This window comes from Elephantulus edwardii, unplaced genomic scaffold (genome assembly GCF_000299155.1).
Source record: "Elephantulus edwardii isolate Elephantulus edwardi_28Jun2011 unplaced genomic scaffold, EleEdw1.0 scaffold00053, whole genome shotgun sequence".
In the NCBI taxonomy this organism is placed as follows: Eukaryota; Metazoa; Chordata; class Mammalia; order Macroscelidea; family Macroscelididae; genus Elephantulus; species Elephantulus edwardii.
In genome coordinates, this window is record NW_006399803.1 from 16,399,591 (window position 1) to 16,422,183 (window position 22,593).

Genomic DNA, 22,593 nt, shown 5'->3' on the forward strand with positions numbered 1-22,593 from the left:
GAATGATATCAGCAAGTGGTTACATTCCACCACAAATGTACTCTTGCTCCTCTAGCTTTTAGGCTATGTTAAAAATGCTGGGTGCTTGGAAGTACAGGATAAGAGAAGGTAACACATATACACCTGTGTGGTGGATGATCTGAAAACTGCCTGTTTTTTATTTCAACAGTCTTTTTAGGTCCTTTATTCTCCAAAAAGACCCAATTTCACTCAAATGCTTAAATAAACTCAAATGAAAACAAAAAGAAACAAATTTAACAAGGCTTGATATCATGTCCTCTATGATTCAAATAGTAAAAATGCAACCTTATATGTATTAAAATCTATTTTTCTTTTTATTCTGCAGCCTTAACAAATCAAGCAAGGGTCCTGAGACCAAAGCTAGAAAACAGCTCAATTGCTGTAATTTGATAAGCAAATATGAGAAAAAAATATGTCTCATGTTGTTTATATTTATTTCCATTTTTCCAGGCTTTATCTTCTTAGAAAACCAAAAGCAACAACCACAAGAAAAAAATTACCAGTTAGACACCAGACGTCTAGGACTTAACTCTGTCTTCTACTGCAAGCTCTCTCTATTGTGGAAAGAGAGCCTGGCCGTCTCTCCACGTCCAGCTTCTTCCTCCTCTGCCCCTCTCGGGGGCATAAGCATGAATCATAGATTCATAGTCTGCAGGCTGTCATCTCCCAAAACCTTAACTCACTTCCATTTTCAGTTCCTTTACTTTTTTTTCCCTCAAAAAACGATCGTGGAAGTTACGTTTCCTCCAAACTTTCGACATAACAAAAAAGTTATGACACCCAAATTGCCCATTTGAGGAGAGAAGGATAGTATTGCAGCAGAATTACACGTCAAAATAAAGTGGGATTTAACTTTCAGTTAAAAAGAAAAAGTGAATTCCTAGCTCTTTTCAGGTTCTTGCTGTGAATAAAAGTTTAAAGGGAAAGATCAGAAAACCAAGGGTGAGATGGAACTTAGAGAGGACCTTCATTTTCCTTCCATCCCCCTTCTCCATTGAAGACCATATCTAAATCATCCCAGATGGCTCTTCTATTTTTAAAGATCTCCAGAAAAGGAGATTCTACCACCTCCTCAGTCACCCATTCCAACATCTCCTGTTCTTCACTGCCAGATTTTTTCCTCCCTGAGAACCCTCAGGGCAAAAAGGCATGCTATCCTAGAGTTAGGGTCCTGTACTAATCAGAATTATGATATAGACATTCAGAGGCATGGGTAAAGCCTTTCCTAAATTAAAAAGATGTTTTGTCTTCTAATATACTGCTATAAATTGTCAATCTAAAATTCTTTTTAGGGCGTGGTGTGTGCCCAGAAGTCTCCTAGCTAAGATGATGGGGCATCACATAAACATATTCTTGCTTACAATCTAAGGAAGAACAAGGTCATACCCAACCCCAAAGCAGACCCTAGATTTGAACAGATTCGTTCATGCAAGTATTCACTAGCTCACTCATTTTTCCATTACAAAACATATTTTATCTACCACCAGTCATGTACTAGATCTTAAGCTAGGCATGGGGGACAGATGCAGTAGTGAACACAAATAGGCACTTGTCTTCATGATATCTACACCCAAATGGGGGAAAGAATATGTCAACTGAAAAAACAAGAAGTAGCGTGATTATAAATTGTGGTGAGCTACGTGAAGAAAGTAAGCCAGGACAATGTGATCCAGCATAACCGAATAGGTGCTGACAGGACAGTGTAGTTAGGGACAACCCTTCTAGGAGATACTTGAACTGAAATCTTAAGAATGGAAATGAGACAGCCCAGCAGGAAGCTCCGAAGAGTGCATTCCTCCAGAGATCAGCAGGTGTTGATGCAGAAGAGGACAGGAGCAGAAGAGCCCAGTGTGGCTAGTGGTAGTGGGGAAAGAGCTGTGACATGACCCTGGAGATATCCAGCAGGAAGGAAGTCATCCAGAGCCTACTCATTAGTCACAGGCAGGAGTTTGGCATTATTCAGATAGAAATGGGAAGCTATGCGAGGACGTTGGGCAGGAGGACATGGTCTGATTAATTTTTAGATGATGATTTTAGATGATCATGGTGGATAGTTTGGAGAAGGTTAAGAAAGAAAGCAGGGCAGTGGTGATTTCGTGGTAGAATTCTTACCTTCTATGTAGGAGACCTGAGTTTGATTCATGACCAGTGCACTTGACGTGCAGTCACTACCCATCTGTCAGTGAATGTGTGCGTGTTGCTGTGATGCTGAACACTGTGAGTTGTAATCGACTCGACGGCACCTACCAACAACAATGATGCCAAACAAGTTTCAGCAGAGCTTCCAGACTAAGCGAGATTGGAAATAAATTTCTGGAGATCCACTTCTGAAGTATCAACCAGTGACAACTCAGTGGGTCACAACAGTCACAGATGCAATCAATGGTGTGGATGTTGCAGTACTGGGCAGAATTTCATTTCAGTGCATCACCATGAGTTGAGGTGGACTCAATGTCAGCTACCATCAGCGAAGAGCCCAGAACAGGGCAGGAAGTTGTCAGTGGGGCAGATGTGCGAAAGTACCCACATGAGAGGAATGTATACGAGAAATGAGGACAGCACTTCTTAGAGACAAACAACATAAACAACATAAAGCTCAGAATTTATAAAAAGAGTGATTATTCCTTTGTAAAGAAATTCACCATAAATAGCTATTATATAAAGGACGGAACACGTGTACAGATCTTTCATTATAAATTTTAATAAGAGATATAAAACCTTAATAGAAGGATCATGGAATTAGAATGAATCATAGAGGTCATTTTCTCCAACCTTCCACCCAATAAAGAATCTCCTTTCGTAATCCCTGACAGATGAACAGCCAGCCTTGGTATGAAGACTTCAAGGCACAGGAAGCTCATTAGCCTTACAAGGCAGCCCTTTCTATTTTGAATATCCCTAATAGTTTTTTAAAGCTTCTCCTTAAATAAAGTCTGATTTCTTTCTCCGCACAGTCTCCAACATTGTTCTTAGCTCCATATTCTGGAGCTATGTGGATGAAATCTAATCATTTGCCTACATGCCATAGTCGATTGTCATGGAGTAGATTAGAACTCATGGCATCCCTTGTGTGTGAGTAGACTGTACTCCATAGGGTTTCTAAGGGCTGCTATTTTGTAAAGAGATCACCTGTTCTTTCTTCCAAGGCACTTCCAAGTTTCTCCAACCTTTTGGTAGTCATTTGAGTATGTTAACCCTGTATACCATCCAAAGACTCTTTCTTACATTGCAGTCATCAAATATTTCATGATAGAGAGCCAACAGGAGAATTCCTACTCCTTCTAACACTTCTTTTTCTCCAGCCAAATGTTCTCAGCTCCTTCACCTGTTCCTCACATGGCATGGTTTTCATCTAGGACCTTTGTCCTAGTCATGCTCTCTGCATTTCTATTCGTATTAGCTCTCTATTTAATAACAGTGTTAAACAGAGGGATGAAGTACACTCATTTGAAAGTCTCTACCAATTACTCTCAAATTATCAATGGAAGAAGAGAGTTACAAAATGTCTTTAGCTGTCATAGTGACATTTGCTTGTGTTATCTTATTTAGATATTCTGAGCTAGGAGATATTAGTCCTGTTACAAGTACAATGACATCTAGAGACATTAGTGAGAATACAAAAGAAAATTTGAAAGAACCAGGTGAGGAAATAGTGGCAACTCCAGCATTGTACCATGGTAGACCTCCCGCTAGGCTTCTAAAGGCCAAGGCCATGTTTACCTAAAGCACAGCAGGCCAGATGCTTAGGAGCAGGTTTGGTGTCCTGGGCAGCGTCTGCTTGTGTTGGTTCCTTTCCCAGAAAGTGACCCGCAGTACGACGAGGCATTGCCATACCCACACAGGGGCCACACCATCTCCTGCCTGGGTTAACACTCACAAACTCAGTGGCCTTGAATAGAGTCAGACTCTCAGCGGCCCTCCATTGGAGTCCCAAGACTAAATCTTAATGGGTGGAGACTGCCTCTTTCTTCCTTAGTTCCACTGATGGATTTTAACTCCTGGAGACAGGCAGTCTTTTAACTCCTTGGAGACACGCAACACAATAGGGTAGGTGCCATTCCATTAGAGCTCCTTTCGGTATGTAGTCAATAGATATATTTATGTCTTAGCAATTCAGACAGCTCCAGAACTGTTCTGGAAAGCCTGAATGAGCCTCTGCCCACCCCCCAAAGAAATCCACTTTCAGACTTTCTTATATGTCACCAGCCTGTTGAGGGTAAAGAATGATTTTGAGGATATCTCACTCCCTTTTCCTGTTTCAGCTCAGAACAATCTCTGGCATTGATGAAAAATAAGAACTACATTCTATTCAAAACTAGAGAGGCATGTGATAGAAGAAAAACCATGGACTTCAGAATCAAGTCTTGGCCTCTTCATACAAGTTATGTTACCTTGAACAGTTAATCTTCCCAGCCTCAGTTTCCTCATTTGTATAAATGATATTGATGAAAGCAGCTCTGATGGCCTTGTGGTCAGGAGTTGCACTGTCAATGTAAAGGCATGTTGTTAAAAACTACCACCTGCTTCCTGGGAGAAAGATGGACAGTCTCCTTCCATGCAATTTGCAGCCTTTAAGAACTCACTTGATGGTCACCTATGACTTTATTCTGACTCAATGATATATAACAACATGCAAGATTGAGATGGGAATGGAGAGAAAAGATACTGGATTTTCCAGGCAAGTTACGGATAATATAGCAAATGATACAGCTCTTCACCAATAAGTTTGACGACCACCTAAGCCTGAGGGGTCATCAATATGGTGTATATCACTCTGATGGTTTGAATCTACCAGCATTCAACCAGAGAAAGATGGACAGTCACCTCACATGTGATTTACCGCTTTTGAAACCAATCTGGAGGGTGAGCTATACGTTGGTTCCTATTAAACAGCAGTGAGTTGAGTTTGAGTCGAGTCTGGTGAATGATAATGTGGTGTAGCCATACTACTGGGTTTTCCCTGACTTAGACCTGGATCTCTGAGTGATTTCAGAGGACTACATTCTCTCCATCCCCAATCCTAATCACCAGCAAAATTTGCCCAAGATAAGGAATGGTTCAATGCGTCCACCGTGAACCCATCCTACACTCACAGTGTCCTGCATCAGGGTAGGGAGTGGGGGAGTGAGTGGAGTCAAAGGACTTCTCTGATATATGTAGGGGCTCATATACACACACAGATCCCTGAGATGAAACAGTGTGAGTGCAGCTGGCAGTTTTCAGACTTTCATAGTTATTATTTACATAGATATTTCAGAGATAATCCTGGGTTAAACAGTAGGAAAAACCAGAACTAATTACTCTAATGGCAGAATCCTTAAGTACTTGTCTGTTAACCAAAAGGTGACCATTTCACACCTCCCAGTGGATCCACAGGGAAAAGGTCCTGGTGGGGAATCTGTTGTCCTGCAGATTAACTGCTATCATTCTGAGTCTTAGTGAGCCTCCATAGAGTTTCTGAAGCTGTAAATATTTATGGGAGAAGTCTACTCATGTTTCTCCCACAGAGAAACTGGTGGATTTGAACCACCGCCAGATTTTCAGTTAGCAGTGTGACACATTATACGTGGCACTGTTGGAGGATCTTCCTTAAAGATTACAGCCTGAAAACAATATAATGCATTTCTCCTTTGTTCTGTAGGGTCACCAGGAGTTGGATAGCAGCAACCATCACAAATGCTGCGTAAAGCTCATTCTGGCTCTGTGGATTCTGACAGACTGTCATCTGACAGTTACACTTAAAAATAGAGATGGGCCCAACTAGCCTCATCATTCTATGAGTCATTAGATGTAGACTAGACTTGGTCATCTCCCTTTGCTAATAAGGAAACTGGCTTAATTAACTGAAGGAAATTAACTGGGATAATTTTGCAGCATGAATCTGTTTCCATAGAGGAGTTGAATTTTCCCCTTCCTGTGAGCTGAGGCTTGTACAGCACTTAACTCAAGAGGCTGTGTTAACATGTTGTTGTTGCCAACTGACAAACAGTGTTTTTTTTTCCATCAAATGTGAGTCTTTCTCCTTGCTCTTCCCACGACTGAGAACCAAGTAATAAACTAGAATGATTTTGCAACATGGGAGTCATTTGCATGTATTTGTAATATGGGAGTCAAATGCTTATTCTTAGTAAATATAAGTCTCCCAGTTGACTTAAGGTAATTGAATGATTTTAGATTTATTTCATATGTACTTCTCTCCTCAGCCACTGGTTTTCAAAAAACATGAAATCCCATCAGGAAGCCTGAGTTTTTATATTAGAGTTGGTTCAACTGAGTTAAACCCAAAATATGCGGAAATTGGCTTATCAATTCCAGAATTGGATCTCTTTATCTGTGAAACCTGAGCCTTCAGTGGGGCTGAAGGTGATGCCTTTCTTCAGGTGTTGCTTTCTTCAGGTAACCATGAGGGGAGAGAGTGACAAGGAGAAGGATACCTTTGACTCCATTCCAATTTGCTGCCTTTTTCTAATGCAGTAATTTTTTAAAAAATCTTCAGTATCGTATTATCTCAGTTATATTTTAATTTCTCTAATTTAGTCCATAATGTCTGCTGTGGTTTGGTGTGGGTACATTTTGGGTAGGCATTTTGCTGTGTTCTTTCATTTCCTTGCCCTTAGTTTAGAAGAGGTCCAAGTCTCACAGTGTAGCTATATTTCTGCAGAGACCTGCCACCTTTACAGGATTTACTGTGGTCATTTTCTCTTTTTTTCCTCCCCACAATATGGCTGTTGGTGAATTAAAATCAAGGTTCCTGGGGCTGGAGGTAGGCACAGGGCACAGGAAGCCTGGCCACATTATAATGAATAATAATAATAACTGTCTCCCTCTGTTGTGCGCTCTTCCAGGCAGACTGTGTCTTATTCATCTTTGTGTCGCCAGCTTCTCACTTAGCGCCTGGCGCATAAATGATGCTCAGTGAGCGTGTGTTGAATGAATGAACTAATTTTTTGCAAAGCCATTTGTAATTTCTGAAGACTCTTCACACAGCAACATGGGGCGATTGTTTTTGAGACCTTAACAAACCGTTCCCTCCCTCATGTCATTATTCTTATGAAATTGCTTTGGAATTTTGGAACAAGGAGGCAAGGGGGAAGTTTGTTCGCTGGATGCTTCTCCTGTTAAAGACATTTTAAAAATTTTACTATCTTCGGATTACCCAACAACCACAGTCCCTGCTGTTTTCCTCCTCTTCAACTAAGCTATGGGCGAATTTTAACAAAATCAAAAGGTACGTTTTAAAGAGGAAAGAAAAAAGAAGCACTAGGGAAAGGCTTTGTGGGTTTGTTGTGTTGGGTTTGTTTGGTGGGTTTTTTTTTACTGTATAATGTGTTTCCACTTAGCAAATGCTTGTGGTTGTTCTGCTTAACCAAATAACCCACCTTGTTTCCATGTCAGCAATAGTTGAGTTCCTTCTGTGGAGACGCTTTGAAGTATTTCAACCTGTATCTTCCACTGAAAGGGAACATGTACCTCATCTGGCTTCCCAGGCCCATAGCCATCGCGTGTCCACCTCTGGGAGACACTCACTCAGGTCAGGTGTTCGTAACCACACAGTTTGCTCTCAACTGGCTTAACCGGGTAGCACTACTGCTGATTTTCCCCTACAAAACTCAAGGGTAAAGGGATGAAACCATTGTGCTGTTATTTTCTAAAAATTAGTGGTACTCAATAAAGTCCAAAGTAAGAAAAAGGGTTCAAATTTAGTAATTTGTAAAGTTAAAACAGGCTTTGACCTTTACAGGGGAAGCAAAAGCCAAAATCAGGGTGGGTCATCAGAAAAAAAAAAAAAAAAAAGACGAAAAAGCAAAAACAAAAAACCCAAACTGGATACATCCAGGTCACAACAACACAGAGGCCCTCCTTGCTTGTACACCCCTACCTCCACATCCTTCTGACCCCAGACACTGAGATTCCCACCCTCCTTATTCTTAGAAGCATGTAATTTAACATGTTGATGTGCATACTCCTTTTGAGCCTAAGAAAGACAAAAAGAAAACCTTTTAGTAAGAACTGTGATTTAAATATATACATATACATGACAATGGCAGCCTCCTCTTGGCCAGTAGAAAATCACCTATGAGTCTGTTCTAACTGGTTTGTTGTAGTTGTTGTTAAATGCCATCAAGTTGTTTGCGACTCATAGCAACCCTATGTACAACAGCTCTGAACCCTGCTCTATCCTGATCCAATCTTATTGTCTCTGACACACCTACTGCCATTACCCCAGTCACTGAATCAATCCATATCATTGAGGGTCTTCCCCATTTATGGTGTCCCTCCACCCTTCCAAGCATGATGTCCCTCAGTAAGCACTGGTCCCTCCTTGTGACATGCCCAAAGTATGTCAGATGAAGCTTCAGAATCCTTGTCTCCAAAAAACAGTCTGACTTCACACTTTCCAGAATGAACCTGTTTGTTCTTCTAGCAGTCCATGGTCTGTTCAATACTCTTCTCCAACACCACAACTCAAAGGCATCAATTCCCCTTCTATCATCCCTAGTCATGGTCCAGCTTTCTGATGCATAGCAAGTATTTGCAAAGGCTCCAGGTGTTGATGGCATACCAATTTACATATTTCAGCAAACAGACACTGCCCTGAATATTCTCAGTAGGTTGTGCCAAGAAATCTGGAGGACAACCACCTGGCCAACTGAAGGGAAGAGATTGATATTTGCTTCCATTCCAAAGAAAGGTGACCTGACAGAGCATGGAAATTATCAAACAATATCATTAATATCACATGCAAGCAATTTTATGCTGAAAATTATCTGAAAACAACTGGAACAGCACATCAACAGAGAACTGCCAGATGTGCAGGCTGGATTTAGAAGAGGCCGTGGTACTAGGGCTATTATCGCTAATGTTAGATGGATCTTGGCAGAAAGCAGAGAATACCAGGGGAAAGTTTATCTGTGCTTCATTGGCTATGCAAAGGCTTTTGACTGTGTGGATCACAGCAAGCTATGGCTGACTCTGAGAAGAATGGGAATCCTAGAACACTTGATTGTGCTTATGTGAAACCTATACTTGAACCAAGAGGCAGTCATCAGAACAGAGTAAGGGAACACTGCATGGTTCAAAATCAGGAAGGGTGTCCTTCGGGGATGTATTCTGTCTCCATATGTTTTCAGTCTGTATACAGAACAAATCATCTGGGAGGCTGGGTTCTATGAGGAGGAATGTGGCATCAGGATTGGTGGAAGATTCATCAACAACCTGTGTTATGCAAATGACACAATCCTACTTGTTGAAACTAAGGAGGACCTGAAGCCCTTGCTGTAGAAGGTCAAGAACTGCAGCCTTTAATCTGGATTGAAGCTCAACATCAAGAAAACAAAGATTCTCACCACTGGACCAATTGGCAGCATCAGCATGGATGGTAAAGAGATTGAGATAGTTAACAGTTTTAGTTTGCTTGGCTCCACAGTCAGCACTCTTGGTACCAGCAGCCAAGGAAATTAAGAGATGAATTGCATTGGGAAAATCAGCTGTCAGGGACCTCTCCAGAGTACTGAAAAGCAACGACATCAGGCTGGAGACTAAGGTGGGCTTGATTCGGCCATAGTCTTTGCAGTTGTGTGCTATGCATCAGAGAGTTGGACAGTGACTAGGGATGACAGAAAGAGAATTGATTGCCTTTGAGCTGTGGTGCTGGAGAATAGTGTTGAATATACCATGGAATGCTAGCAGAACAAATAGGTTTGTCCTAGAGAGGGTGAAACTGGGCTGCTCATTGGAGGCAAGGATTCTAAAGCTTCATCTGACATACTTTGGGCATATTGCAAGGAGAGACCATTCCTTGGAGAGTTTGGGAGAGGGGAGGGACAATGCGAGAGAGGTAGACCCTCGATGAGATGGATCGATTCAGTGATTAGGGTAAAGGGAGTAGGTGTGTCAGAAATGGATTGGCACAGGATAGAGCAGGGTTTAGGGCTCTTGTACATAGGGTTGCTATGAGTCAAAAGCTACTCGATGGCACATAACAACAACAACAAAATGACTGTGATGTGGTGCACCTTAGCCTCTTGGCTGACATCATCTCTTTTCAGTACTCTAGAAAGGTCTCTGACAGCAGACTTTCCCAATGCAATTCATCATTTGATTTCCTAGCTGCTGGTACCAAGAGTGTTGATTGTGGAGCCAAACAAACTGAAGCTGTTAACAATCTCGGTCTCTTTACCATCTACCATGATGCTGCTAGTTGGCCCAGTGGTGTGAATCTTTGTTTTCTTGATGTTGCGCTTCAATCCATATTGAAGGCTGCAGTCATTGACTTTCTGCAGAAAATACCTCAGGTCTTACTCAGTTTCAGTAAGCAAGACAGTGCCATCTGTATAAGGCAGTTGTTGATAAATCTTCCTCCAATCCTGATTCCAGAGACAGTCTCCTCCTGTCAGATTTACAGTCTCTTGAAATCCCACTGGAGGATCAGCTATGAGTCAGTTCTAACTGATGGCAGTGCGTTTACCACACAGTGTGTTAGAAATCCTATTGCTCATATGTGGGACCTGCAATAAATGAAAATCCTCATTTTGACATTGGGACCAGATGACCTTGACCTTCTTCCCTTTCACCCCTCTGTCCAGAGCCCTTGTTTCTGTCTTGTGATGGACTGACCCCACCAGAGCTTTATTCATCTCTCCTCAAGAACTGTTTTCCCCTCCTCGGGGTTCTTCCTTATAGATGATGGTCTTGTATGATGTGTGAGAGAGGAAATGGAAACCTTTAGAACCAGTCTGTTTTGTCCCTCAGGTTTGCCCACTCCACGGATCCAGAGTCCACATTTGTTTTTTAATCATTTGTTGATGGCTCTGATTCATCTGTCCATACTGTGTCCAAAACCAGCTATCTCTAAGCATCTCTACCCACGTTCTATGCCTTAGACTTCTGACTAAACATCACATTTGCCGTTCCTTCCTTACTGTCTCCCTCTCTTGCTATCTTACTCCTTAACTCCTGTAAGCCCATCAGGCCTCCCTTTTCTTGAAGAAATCTTACCACATGATGCCTTTTCGCCCTCCTGCTTTTCTAAACAATATTGCAGGAGTGGCATCCACTTCTAAACAACATGCCTCTGGAAACTTTATGAACTTTGGTAAATGTTGATAGTTGTAGAGGGGCTTCAGGCTTTTTGTTCATAGGGTCACTATGAGTCGTGCTTGGCAATCAACAGTAACAATAATAAGAACAACAGTTGTTTATGCAGGGGCATTACACCTGGCATCTCCATTCCTGAGCATTTGCTTCATTTCACTGGAACCTGGCATTCACTATCAGCATTGTCTTAGAATAATATCCATTAGATAAAATAAAATTCACAAGTTGCCAATTCATGATAACCTCATGTGTGTCAGAGTAGATCTATGCTCCATAGACCTCTATGGAAACCTTTCTCACCAGAAACCTTTCTGATAGTGATGGTGGTGACGGAGGTGGTAATGGTAGTGGAAGTGTATTTTTCAACTTACTGTTGTTGGTGTTGTCATTGTTGTTGTCATCGTGTACCATCAAGTCAGAAGTGATCAGAGCTAACCCTCCAACACCTGATCCCCTGCCTTTCTTCAGATGTGCTGCTGATAGACTCAAACTACCACCCCCTCTATTAACAGCCAAGTTGCTTAACCACATGCATCACCTAAGAATTTCTGTGTGGTTACTAAATTTAAGTACAACTGGCAAAATTTAAAAAGTAAACGCCTCAGTAGCTCTCAGTCAAAGTCATTGTGGTCGAGTCGGAGCCCCCTCAAAGCTGCCTCTCCAGCGGGTTTTCAAGGCTGAAAATTGCATGAGAGGAGGTTGCCATCTTTCTCCCACGAACTGCTGGTGGATTCAAAGCACCAGAGACACAGTGCTTGGGCTAGCAGCACAACTCCCAACAGAACATGCCAACAGAGTTCCCTTAGGAAATTCTTAAAAAGTCACATGGGCTAGAAATTAATGTATTGGTGCAAATATACACTGTTGCTAACATCTTAGAAGCCTTATTGAGCAGCACTGTGCTAGAAGAAGGATTTCCAGACATGAGTGTTCGTCACAATCTCCTGGAGACATGTTGGAGCATAGATTGCTGGCTCTGGAGTTTCTGAACCTGGACGTCAAGGGAGCCGTCTGGGAACTGCGCACAATTCCCAGGTGATGTTGGTATTACTGGCCCTGCTCCAGTAACCCTTTCTTAGATTCCCAATTAATAACTCTGATACTAATCTAATGATCTCCTGTCACTTAAGAGCTGCAACTGACACTACAAATCTGACCACCTGTTTATTTTTCCCCCCTATTGTCTTGCTGTTACTTTGATCTCTCACTGTTACCATTTCCTTGTCTCTTGGATGACTCCTCTCATCTAATTATCAAGACATAACTCCAGCTACATTCATGTTCCTAAGGAATGTTCGCACTTGCATGGCTAAAGCCACCTCATAAATCAGGATGGATAACTCCCAAAGAGACGTCGCCTTTCTTCCAGTGCCCTTCCGTCAGGGCTGGGGGATAACTGTGTTTTGATACGCCGCTGTTCTCAAACACAATTATGTTAAAAAGTAAGCTGCAGTGTCTCGACCCTTTCTGTCCAATGAACTGATGTGTCCCAGATCTCTGATAATTGTTGCCATGCATTTCTTTTAGTGATGTTGAGATGTTTGCATGAAAAGCTCCACAGAAATGTCAAGTATTATGTGTACCTGCTCATTAAATATTCATGCAGTTAGGGAAGTTGCCACTGCAGTATGCTGACTAATTTTCTTAATGCCTTTCTTCATGGCGACCAACTGTTTTATAGACTTAATCTGCCTAATCCTTTCCATGAAGTATTGTAGGGATCAGACATGAATATGCTCATTTGCAAATTAGGAATTGATGTATAGAAAAGTTTGAAAGAGCTATCAGAGTCACAAGCTGATATTACTTCTGCCAAGGAACTCCAGCTGCAGTTCTGACTCCTATACAAAACCCTTGACTCTCATGTACAACCTCCTACCCCCTGAAAAGCCACCAGCTCCCCTGCAAAGTCCTCAATTCCCATACAAAGCCCCTGGCAGCATGCAGCCCTCCAGCTATTAGAGAATACTAAGCTTCTGGTTTTTCAAAACATAAAAAGAAATTGCTAAATGTAATTCAGGGCGCACTTCGCATAATGCATTTCTGTGACACTTCATAGTAATGAGATAATTACCATGGGTACAGTATTAGAGTATACATATTCTGATAAGTTACAGCTGTAAGAAATCAGTAATGGCCGTTAATCACTCCATGTTCATTCTTGACGAATCTCAGCCTGGAAGTTAAGCTGCAGAGTTCCAACAAACGAAAGATAAATGTTATCGCCTTCATTTCTGCTGTTTAGACCAAGAGTTTAAGAATACAATAGACTCTTCCTGATTTAAACTAATTTGGGCAAACAGCTACCTGAATTGAGGAAAATCTGAATTGAAAGATATTGGTAAATATATACTGTACATGATATATTTAAAAGTAACAACTGCAATTCAAATGCAACCATCAAACTGTTAGTAAATAAACAGCCTCAAGGAACTACTTTAATTAATATATGAGGGGAATTCATAATGCATTATCAATTGTTTATTTAAATTTGAGTCTCTGTAGTCCTTGAGACCCATTTCTGTCTTAAGTAGGTTAAGCGTCTCTCTAATAATCTTTATTATACACTACTCTTTTACATAGTAAGCTCTTTTCTTTTTTGTACAGACAGATAAATACCAGGTTGGCCCTTAGCCAAGTTACAGCTAAAGACAAAATTAGTAGAAATTGAATTAATCAGGCTTTATTGCACAATGCATGGAAACAGCAAGAGACACAGCTTCTTTCTTCCTTCAAATTTAGAAAGTGGGTACATATTTTAGAGGAAAATCACAAAGCTAAGAGGGAACTTAACATGTTAGTTGGTTTGAACATTGCCACAGAGTAAGAATAAGAACTGACTCATGGCTGACTCTCCACAGGTTTCAGAGGCTGTAAATGCACAGGAGGAGGTTGCCCATCTTTCCCCCTCAGAGCTCCTGGTAGATTCAAACCATCAGAGAAATGCCACGTTTGAGTTAGCAGCACAACTTCCTATGGACTTTGCCCCCACAACTCCCTTATATTACAGCATAGCCCTACAATGCTATACTCATAGTAACTGTTGTCATTGGTGGAATCGACTCACAACTGATCCTCCAGTGGATTTTCAGGCGCAGTAAATCACAAGAGATTGCCCACTTTTCTCCCATGGAGCAACTGATGGATTCAAATCGTGTGCCTTTGGACTGGCAGCACAACTCCTTACCAGAGCTTTACCAAGTCCTTACCAGAGTTCCCTGATATTAACTATGTCCATAACTATATTACAAGGCTAAAAGAGAGCCTAAAATGTCAGTTGTTTCAACTACACTCATGTTAACTTAGAGATACAAGATTCTAGGTTGGTATATCTATATGTTGTTGTTGTTGTTAAGTGCCGTTGAGTCATAGCGACCCTGTGAACAAAAGTCCTCAACACATGTGTGACTTTCATCCTTTCTCCAGGTTCCTAGGGTTTCCGGAGGCAAGCTGTTACGGAAGTGGATGCCAGTCCTGCTTCCAAGCTTGTTTTAATTCAGGAAGCTCCACCAAACACTGTCCACCATGGGTAACCATTCTCGCATCTGACACATCATTGTCACAGTGTTCAGCTTCACAGCAACCACAAGTTACCTCTGTACAGCAAGTGGACACACCAGAGCTATACAACCTAGAAGAATGTTTGACCAAAAACAATTAAAAACAAGCCTGAGGGCCGCAGATTAAAGTCACCCATCTTTGGCTTGGTAACATCACTTACTGTACAGAGGTAACTCATGGTTGCTCTGTTGTTGAACACTGTGACATTGATGTAAAATGTGTTAATGGTTACCTATGGTGGACAGTGTTTGGTGGAGCTCCCCAATTAAAACAAGCTTGGAAACAGGAATGTCATCCACTTCCGTAATAGCTTGCCTCTGGAAACCCTATGAACCTGGAGAAAGGAGGAAAGTCTGAGAGTGAGCTGTCAACTGACTGAAAACGGAGTCCCTGAGTGAGGCCAGCAGTTCATATTTGAATTTTATTATTTGATTATTTGAGTGCATCCAAAAATCCCTTGGAAAAAAGGCCTTCCGATCAACTTCTGAAAAATCAGTTATTGTAAACTTTCTAGTGTACAGTTCTACTCTGACACAAGTGAGCTGAAATTGACTGGAAAATGAGCTTAGTTTCTGCTTTTGATGTAAATCCACAGCTTGACTTTCATGTACAGCCTGATGGTGAGAAGTAGTGACTCGGTACCCCGCGACCATGACTCCAAGCCTGTGGGTAGCCCCACTGCCCATCTGCCTAATACATGTTCTGCATAATGCATGCAGTAGTGGGCACCAGAGAAGGTGCACAGTCCCTACTTGTAACTGAGTCTATGATCTAATTAATGACTCAGATCAACCCATTCAGACACTTCATGTCATTTAAATCCATTTACTCAGTACCATTCATGGTGGAGATGAACAGGAGTCATGTACCCTTCTAGAAGTAAGAGTCTTGTAAACACATTTCTACTTTGGCTCCCTTCCAGGTCTTTTTTTGAAGCCGTGTTGTGGATATAATATTGTTCTCTAGGTCTGACATGCGTTAAGTGTAATGAGAACATTTTCCAGTAGACACCCCTCCAGAAACAAATAGGTCTGTCTTGGAGAGGGTGAAACCATGTTTTTCCTTGGAGGCTAGGATTTTGAAGCTCCATCTCACATACTTTGGGCATGTGGCCGGGAAGGACCAGCCTTTGGAAAAGGACATCATGTCAGAAAAGTGGAGGGACAGTGCAGGAGAGGAAGACCCCAGATCAGATGGATTGATACAGTAACTGGGGCAATGGAGGTCAGTGTGTTGGAATCAGTGAGACTGGCTCAGGACACGGCAGGGTTCAGAGCTGTTGTGCATAGGATTACTATGGGTCGCAGGCAACTCGAAGGCACATAACAACAACAGCAACATCAACAACCCCTCCAATAACAACAACAAACCCATAGTTGGGCATGTCAGCACAGAACTGCACTCCACAGTGTTTGCAGAGGTTGGTTTTGTGGAAATGGATTGCCAGCTCTTTCTTCTGAGGCAACTCAGGTGGCAAAATATGTATAATTTTGCACCGCCAACCCAAAGGCTCCTCTCTCTGACGGCTTAAATCCACGAGGGGATGCTCCTCTGCAGAGAGATGGAAAGTCTCCTCCCGTGTGATTTACAGCTCCAAACACCTACTGCTGGGTCAGCCATGACTTGCTTTCAACTCTACAGTTATATGAATGAGTGTGGGGGTATTTTGGAAAGAAGACACCAGTTCTTTTTTCTGAGAACCTTCTGAGTAGACTCAAACTTGCAAATTTTGAGCCTTAACTGAAAGCATTAACAGTACCATGAAGAGACTCCTACCCTTGGGAGCAAAATTGAAGTGGAACAGGCTGAGAATGCTTTAGAAAGCTGTGGTCTTGTGCGTGTTTCTCATTGTCTTCACCCAGCTCAGTACCTGACAAAGGAGTCCTCTGGAAAAATTGAGGGGGGGGGATCTTTTTCAATGAGTCACTAATAGTATATAGATTAAGTTTTCTGTTTCTGAAAGGTAATCGTAACTAGGATTCAGGTGTAATTTTCCTTTCAAATTTACCAAGACTTTTGCCAAAGAATGTAATGAATTTTTGTTTTGTGACTTAAAAGGAGGCTCTTAGGTTGCTCCATAGGTCCCTGCTCATTTGAGTTAACAGGCAGCTTGCTTGGCGAGTTTGAAAGTCAGTCAATCATTGGTTAGAAGGTTTGAATCCGGAGTCCAAAAGGCAGACTGTCAGCACTGGAAAGAGCTGTGGAGATGGTGTAGTCCAGCCCCCGCGCTTTATAATTGCGGAAGCAGAGGTCTACAGAGGTTAAGTAACTGCTGCTCCATCACATAATTAAGTTTGTTTAGTTTCTGTGCTTTAGTGAGATCTGGAAAACGCCACATGCATATTTTTGCCTTTCAAGTTCCTGACATTTTCTGTTGTGTATACTCTGGGTATTTTTAAATACTGATAAGCATGTGAATGCAAACCTCATTTAGTTAAATCTGGCAGTGTGGGCAGTCTTCGGTGAAATCTATTACACTGCCTTGCTTGATGCCTTTATGTTTAGCCCTTTTTGATTTGTGGTGTTTGATTAGACAAAAGGTAACACAGTAGTCATTGCAATAAAAATCTGCCTTTCTGCTATACTCCTATCACTTCAGAAAATCTCTGAAGTTATCTTTTATTGTTAGGGGGGAAAATTCTTTCTGAACTGAACCATGATAAAAAAAAAAAGAAGGAAAGAAAAAAAGCTCAGTCCCAGGGGAGTTTTAGCGATGCGTCATGCTGTAGTTTTGGGTGCCATCAAGTCACTTTTGACTTGAATGGATTAGTGTACCTGTGTACAGCCGGATGAAACGTTGTCTGGCCTGCACCGTCCTTAGAGAGTCATAACCGTGCCAAAGTAGGGAGTTACAGAAAATACTATGCAAACTTAACTGCAGCTTGTGTAATGGGAAGTACATAAATAATACTTAAATGGCTAGGTAGGAACTGTTGAAATATATACGTTTGAGCCTCCAACCTGGCAGTTGGTTTACAATATGTGGCACAATGAGAACAGAAAGTTGACAGGTTCTATTCTGGCTAAGGGTAAAGTGGCTGAAGCGCAGGACACTGGGCTGGGGCAGCATCTCGATTATCATTCTCGTTCTTTCTCTGGATTGTGCTGTGGCCCCTCACTTTTCTGTGTCTCAGTCTTCCCTCTGTTCTGTTTGTCCTCTCTAAGGTCAAATGGATTATCACAGTAAAGCAACTTGTACTGAGTTCCAGGGAACAAAGAGCCGTTATTCAGGACCCACCACTATTCAGAACCCCTCCAAGTAATGAAGCAGCTGTGGTAGTGGCGCCGTGTTTAAGCTGAGCACTTGGTTGCTAAGCAGAATGTTCCAGTTTTACCCACGGGAACCCCAGAAGAATGATACAGCAGTCTTAAAAACAGAGACACTCTAAGGCAGGTCCACTCTGTCCTGTAGGGTTGGTTTGAATCAGAATTGATTTGCTGGCAGTAAGTTTGATTTTGAGATTTAAGGTCATAGCTTGCTAACTTTTGCCTCCACTGATGTTTAAATTATTTAGAGTCATCTCTGGTTACACTGCTTTGCTAATATTTAAGGAACAAATGTGCAGTTATTTTGAAGTAGGGGTTAGAGTGGGAGAAAAATTCTTTAAAAAAAAAAAGTTCTAGACCAACCACATTTAGTTGCTGCCCTTTGCACCAAATGTGTGTCAGATTGAAGTGTAAGTCAAGCATAGCTCTACCCATTTGGAAGCAGGAGATTTTTCACAATATCTTCTGCCATCTCACCCCAGGTAAATTCCCCAATCAGCCATATAGGAATTATTTATATCACTTTAAATATGTAACCTCTTGCAATTAGTTATAACCAATTCTGATAATTATGGAGTCAGATGTTAGCATTCCTAGTGCCTAGTTTTCCTTCAGTGATTTCTAAAACCTTTAAACCAGTGACTGACTTTCAAACTTGCCAAGCTTATCCAAGCAAGCCCTTCACCGTCTTCTTCAGTGTTGTGTCCTGGTGCTTCTACCTTGCTCTCTGACTCAGATCCATGATGGATGACTTCACTTAGAAACCTCTGCCCAGACACGGTGCTTCCCAGGCTGCTCAGCCTTCACCGTCACCAGACAGTCTTCAAGTTTCAGCTCCACTATCTGTCCCTTCAGGGAGCCCTAATGGGCTTTGGTGGCATAGTTGGTAAGGAGTTGCACTGCTAACCCAAAAGTAGATGATTCAAATCCACCCACTCTCCGTAGGAGAAAGATGGGCAGTCTCCTCCTGTGTGACTTACCTTTGATAACCCATGGGAGGGTCAGCTATGAGTTGATTTCTGACTTGATGGCAAAGAGATACTTTAAAGGTTAGTTAGGAAATCTTCACCCGTAAAACATCTTGTACTCATCCTTCTCATCCACAATGATGGCCCCAGTGCTTGGCCCATAGTAGAAACTGAATAAAAGCAAGAACACATTTGTGCAGGATATGGCTATAAAATAGTTATTGAGCACCTGCCTTCTGAGAGACACTGAGTGAACAGAGATCTGTTTAAACTAGATGGTGAGCTTTGAGCGCTGGCTTCTTGCAATTTTCCCACCTTTGTTTTTACCACCTTTGTGTACTCCTAGCTCCCTGGCTGGCTCAGATGGTTTTCACTGAACCAGTAGCTGTCAGAAGTTTGACAGTTCACACTCCCTCAGCAGCATAAAAGACAGGCCTGGAGATGTGGCTCCTTAAGGGTAACGGCCAGGAAGATCTATGGAGCACAGTTCTACCCTGTAAGACATGGGGTTGCTGTGAGTTTGAACTGACTCCACGGCAAAGTGTTTGATTTTCTTGTTTGTATGTTTACTCCTCAAGCTCCTAAGTGATGCAAATGGTCAATGCACCCTCCCATACAGTCACCTGCCCCTCAAATACCTGAAGAGCCTGGAGATTTGAGTTCACCCAGGCTGCCACGAAAGAAAAGCCTGGTGATATAGCTCCTAAAACGTAACTAAAACGTAACGGTTGCAGACTCTATGGAGCACACTCTGACTGTAACGCGTAGAGGGCTACTATGAGTCAGAAGTGACTCTCCAACAACTATTTGGTATTTGGGGGATAAATGTACTATTGTTTTGCTACACGTCCTCAGAAAATTATTTGCCATAAAGGTTTAGTGATAACTAAGTATACATTTTGGTCAAGAAAGGGACATATTTTAAAATTTTTTTAGTTGACTATTGCTTTCAGGCTTTGGAGTGGCTGTTGTTTAGGGAGGTGAGCTCTGATGGTGAACTCCATAGAGATGTGTGCTGCTGGCTCAAAGGCTGCACCTCTCTGAAGGTTCGAATCCATCGGGGACTCCACAGGAGAAAGATGAACAATCTCTTCCCCTGTGATTTATAGACTGCTGGAGGGTCACCTGTGAGTTAGTGTCTACTCCATCAGAGTCTGTCTTTGATTATATTGGGAAATTTACACTCCCTGGAATAAAGTCCTAAAGCACTGAAGTCATGAAAACACGTCAGCATATGGAGGTTGCCGACACTCATCCTCACTTCTGTACGGGACATGGTTAACCAAGGAAACTCAGTGATAATATGTTCAGATCCTCCTCACGAGCAGAAACGATCAGATGCAGAGGTGGCTCTCCCGTTCCGCCTGCTCATCTGACATTTAGGGCTGGAGAGAACTCTGTTGAACACGATGACATGTTGTTGTCTTTTAGCTTCAGACTAACAGTAGAGGATTTAGGCTCCCACTTCTTAAAGGGCTAATAAAGGGTCTGCCCAGGCTCAGTCGTGGTCACTCCCTATACATAATTGAAATCTCTGCACACAGGAGTCAGAGTGAGGTTGTGGGGAAGAGGCTGTGTAAGTGACTCTGACTGTTGCTATAACAACAGTACCTTGGTCTAATTTCTTTTGAAAAATGAATTTCAGCCGACGGGATGAAGCCGAGCGGCTTCTCCCCACAGATGAAAGCTCTGCCGACAGCGTCCAGAGCTTGGCTGTTTATGGATTGAATGCGAGGTGCATGTCGCTGCCTGGCTGAAAATTTTCAGAGATGATTAAATCACAGCCATGTCTTACCTGTATGTGAGAATATGCCTGTCTGCATATGGGTGCCCTCCCCTACATGTGATTTGTCCGAGAAAATAAGATTTCTGGGTCCTACCTTTTCTCTTGTCAGTGAGCAAAGTTATTCTTAAAAAAATATGTAAATGTGAGTGATTCCTTTGCTTGTAAATGAAGGAAATTCTCTTAGTCTTCAGCCTTAGAACAAAACTCTGCTATGAAATGGAGGTCTGAGAGGCAGATGCTGTCTACAGAGAAGAGTAATGTCCTGATCACTTGCTCCCTGAGATGTGTGTGTGTGTGTGTGTGTGTGTGTGTGTGTGTGTGTGTGTGACTGACAGTTGAGAGAGATTTCCACAAGGTTGCTCTTAGCTGCCTGGAAGTTCTGGTTTATGCAAACTACAACTCACAGGAAAAGCAATGTCTGACCGCTTTGAGGGAAATGAGAAGCTTTTTATAGACTCAGAGATCTTATTTTAATACTTTTGTTTTCCAAAGGGAGATAAACACATGCTGAGATTTTATTCCAAAGCAGTGTCAGGTCTGGGCGCTCTGGGCTATTTGCATCCCTAAAGCTGTTGCACAACTCCAGTGCTGTTGAGGAAAATGCTCTCCTGGTAGGGGCTAACAACCAAAATGAGAATTTCTCATTGAAAAGACGAGTCGCTCTGAGTAAACAGAGAAATAAAAATATTCTTGGTTCTTCCCCAAGGGAGAGGAAAGAACTCAGCCTCCCTGAAGTATTTCTCCTCTCCTCCTCCCTCCTCCCAGAAGTTAAACAAATGGAAACCTTGTGTTTAGTTCTAACATGCCTACTCTTCAGTCTGTGTTATTGGTGTCAGTCTCCAGCTCTGAATAGTGCAGAGAAGATCTGATCTTGACGCCCTCTTCCTCCCTTATGGCTTTCCCTTCTGGCCCACCCACCTCTGTCCTCATCAGTGCTTCAAAGCTCTAAATAATATCCCATTGGAAACATCAACTTATAATACAAGGTCATGCATGCAAGAGTGTTTGAATGGAAAATGTATGCATGGCTTGTGTTGAAAGATAGCAGAAGATATTCCTAAGGAAATTGTTTTTTATCATTAAAACTGTGTGTGTGTGTGTGTGTGTGTGTGTGTGTATGTGAGAGAGAGAGAGATGCAGTTCAGGGTCAGGCTGTGAAATTCTGATGGCAGCTACAGCTCTCAGTGGAGCTTTCCCTGCAGAAAGCAGCCACGTGCCACTGGGATGCACACATCTGCTCCCTTCTGAAGTTTCCAGGGCTGCAGCTATCATCACTTCTCAAACACATGCTAAATTTTCAGAGTAACATCTTAACTTGTAGAGGAGCACAACACTTTCCTGTGAATCAGGCAGATCTAACTCAAAGACATGAACACATTCTCCACAGGCTGTCACGACACCAGTATCTAAAACATTTGCTCAGAATTTCTAAGCAAGGTCTCTTGCTGTTGGATCAGGACAGGGAGTCATCAGAGGCAGAAGAACAGGGTGAGTGGGAGCACATATTTAAGAGGCAGGCAAAACTGAGATGGCCTTTGCTGTGTGTGGTGGAATAAATATCCTCACCTCTTGGAACCCCGTCCTCATCTCACATGGGTTATTGGGAGAATTAATTGAAGTAATATGTTCAAAACACTTAATCTGACATCTGACACATGGTAAGCCCTCGGCCAATTAGAATATTATATGACAATAATATCTTGTAACATTTCATTAAAATAGCAGTAAGTATCTGATTTAAAAAACTGAAATTGTAGAGCTTTCTACTAAACATGACATTAAAAGATTTAAAAAGTCATATACCATTGCATTTGCAAAGTTAACAGTCTCAGTTTTAATAAGTAGTTAATCATTTTGTTGATGTACCAATCTGACAAGATTGGGTGCATTCAG

The 22,593-nt window shown here is 42.0% G+C and overlaps 1 protein-coding gene across 1 annotated transcript in view; it reads left to right on the plus strand.

Annotated features, from left to right (window-relative positions):
- Positions 1 to 22,593, plus strand: part of MAML3 (mastermind-like 3 (Drosophila)) — a 615,975-nt gene that overhangs the window by 319,906 nt on the left and 273,476 nt on the right. The gene's annotated exons all lie outside the window — the stretch shown is intronic.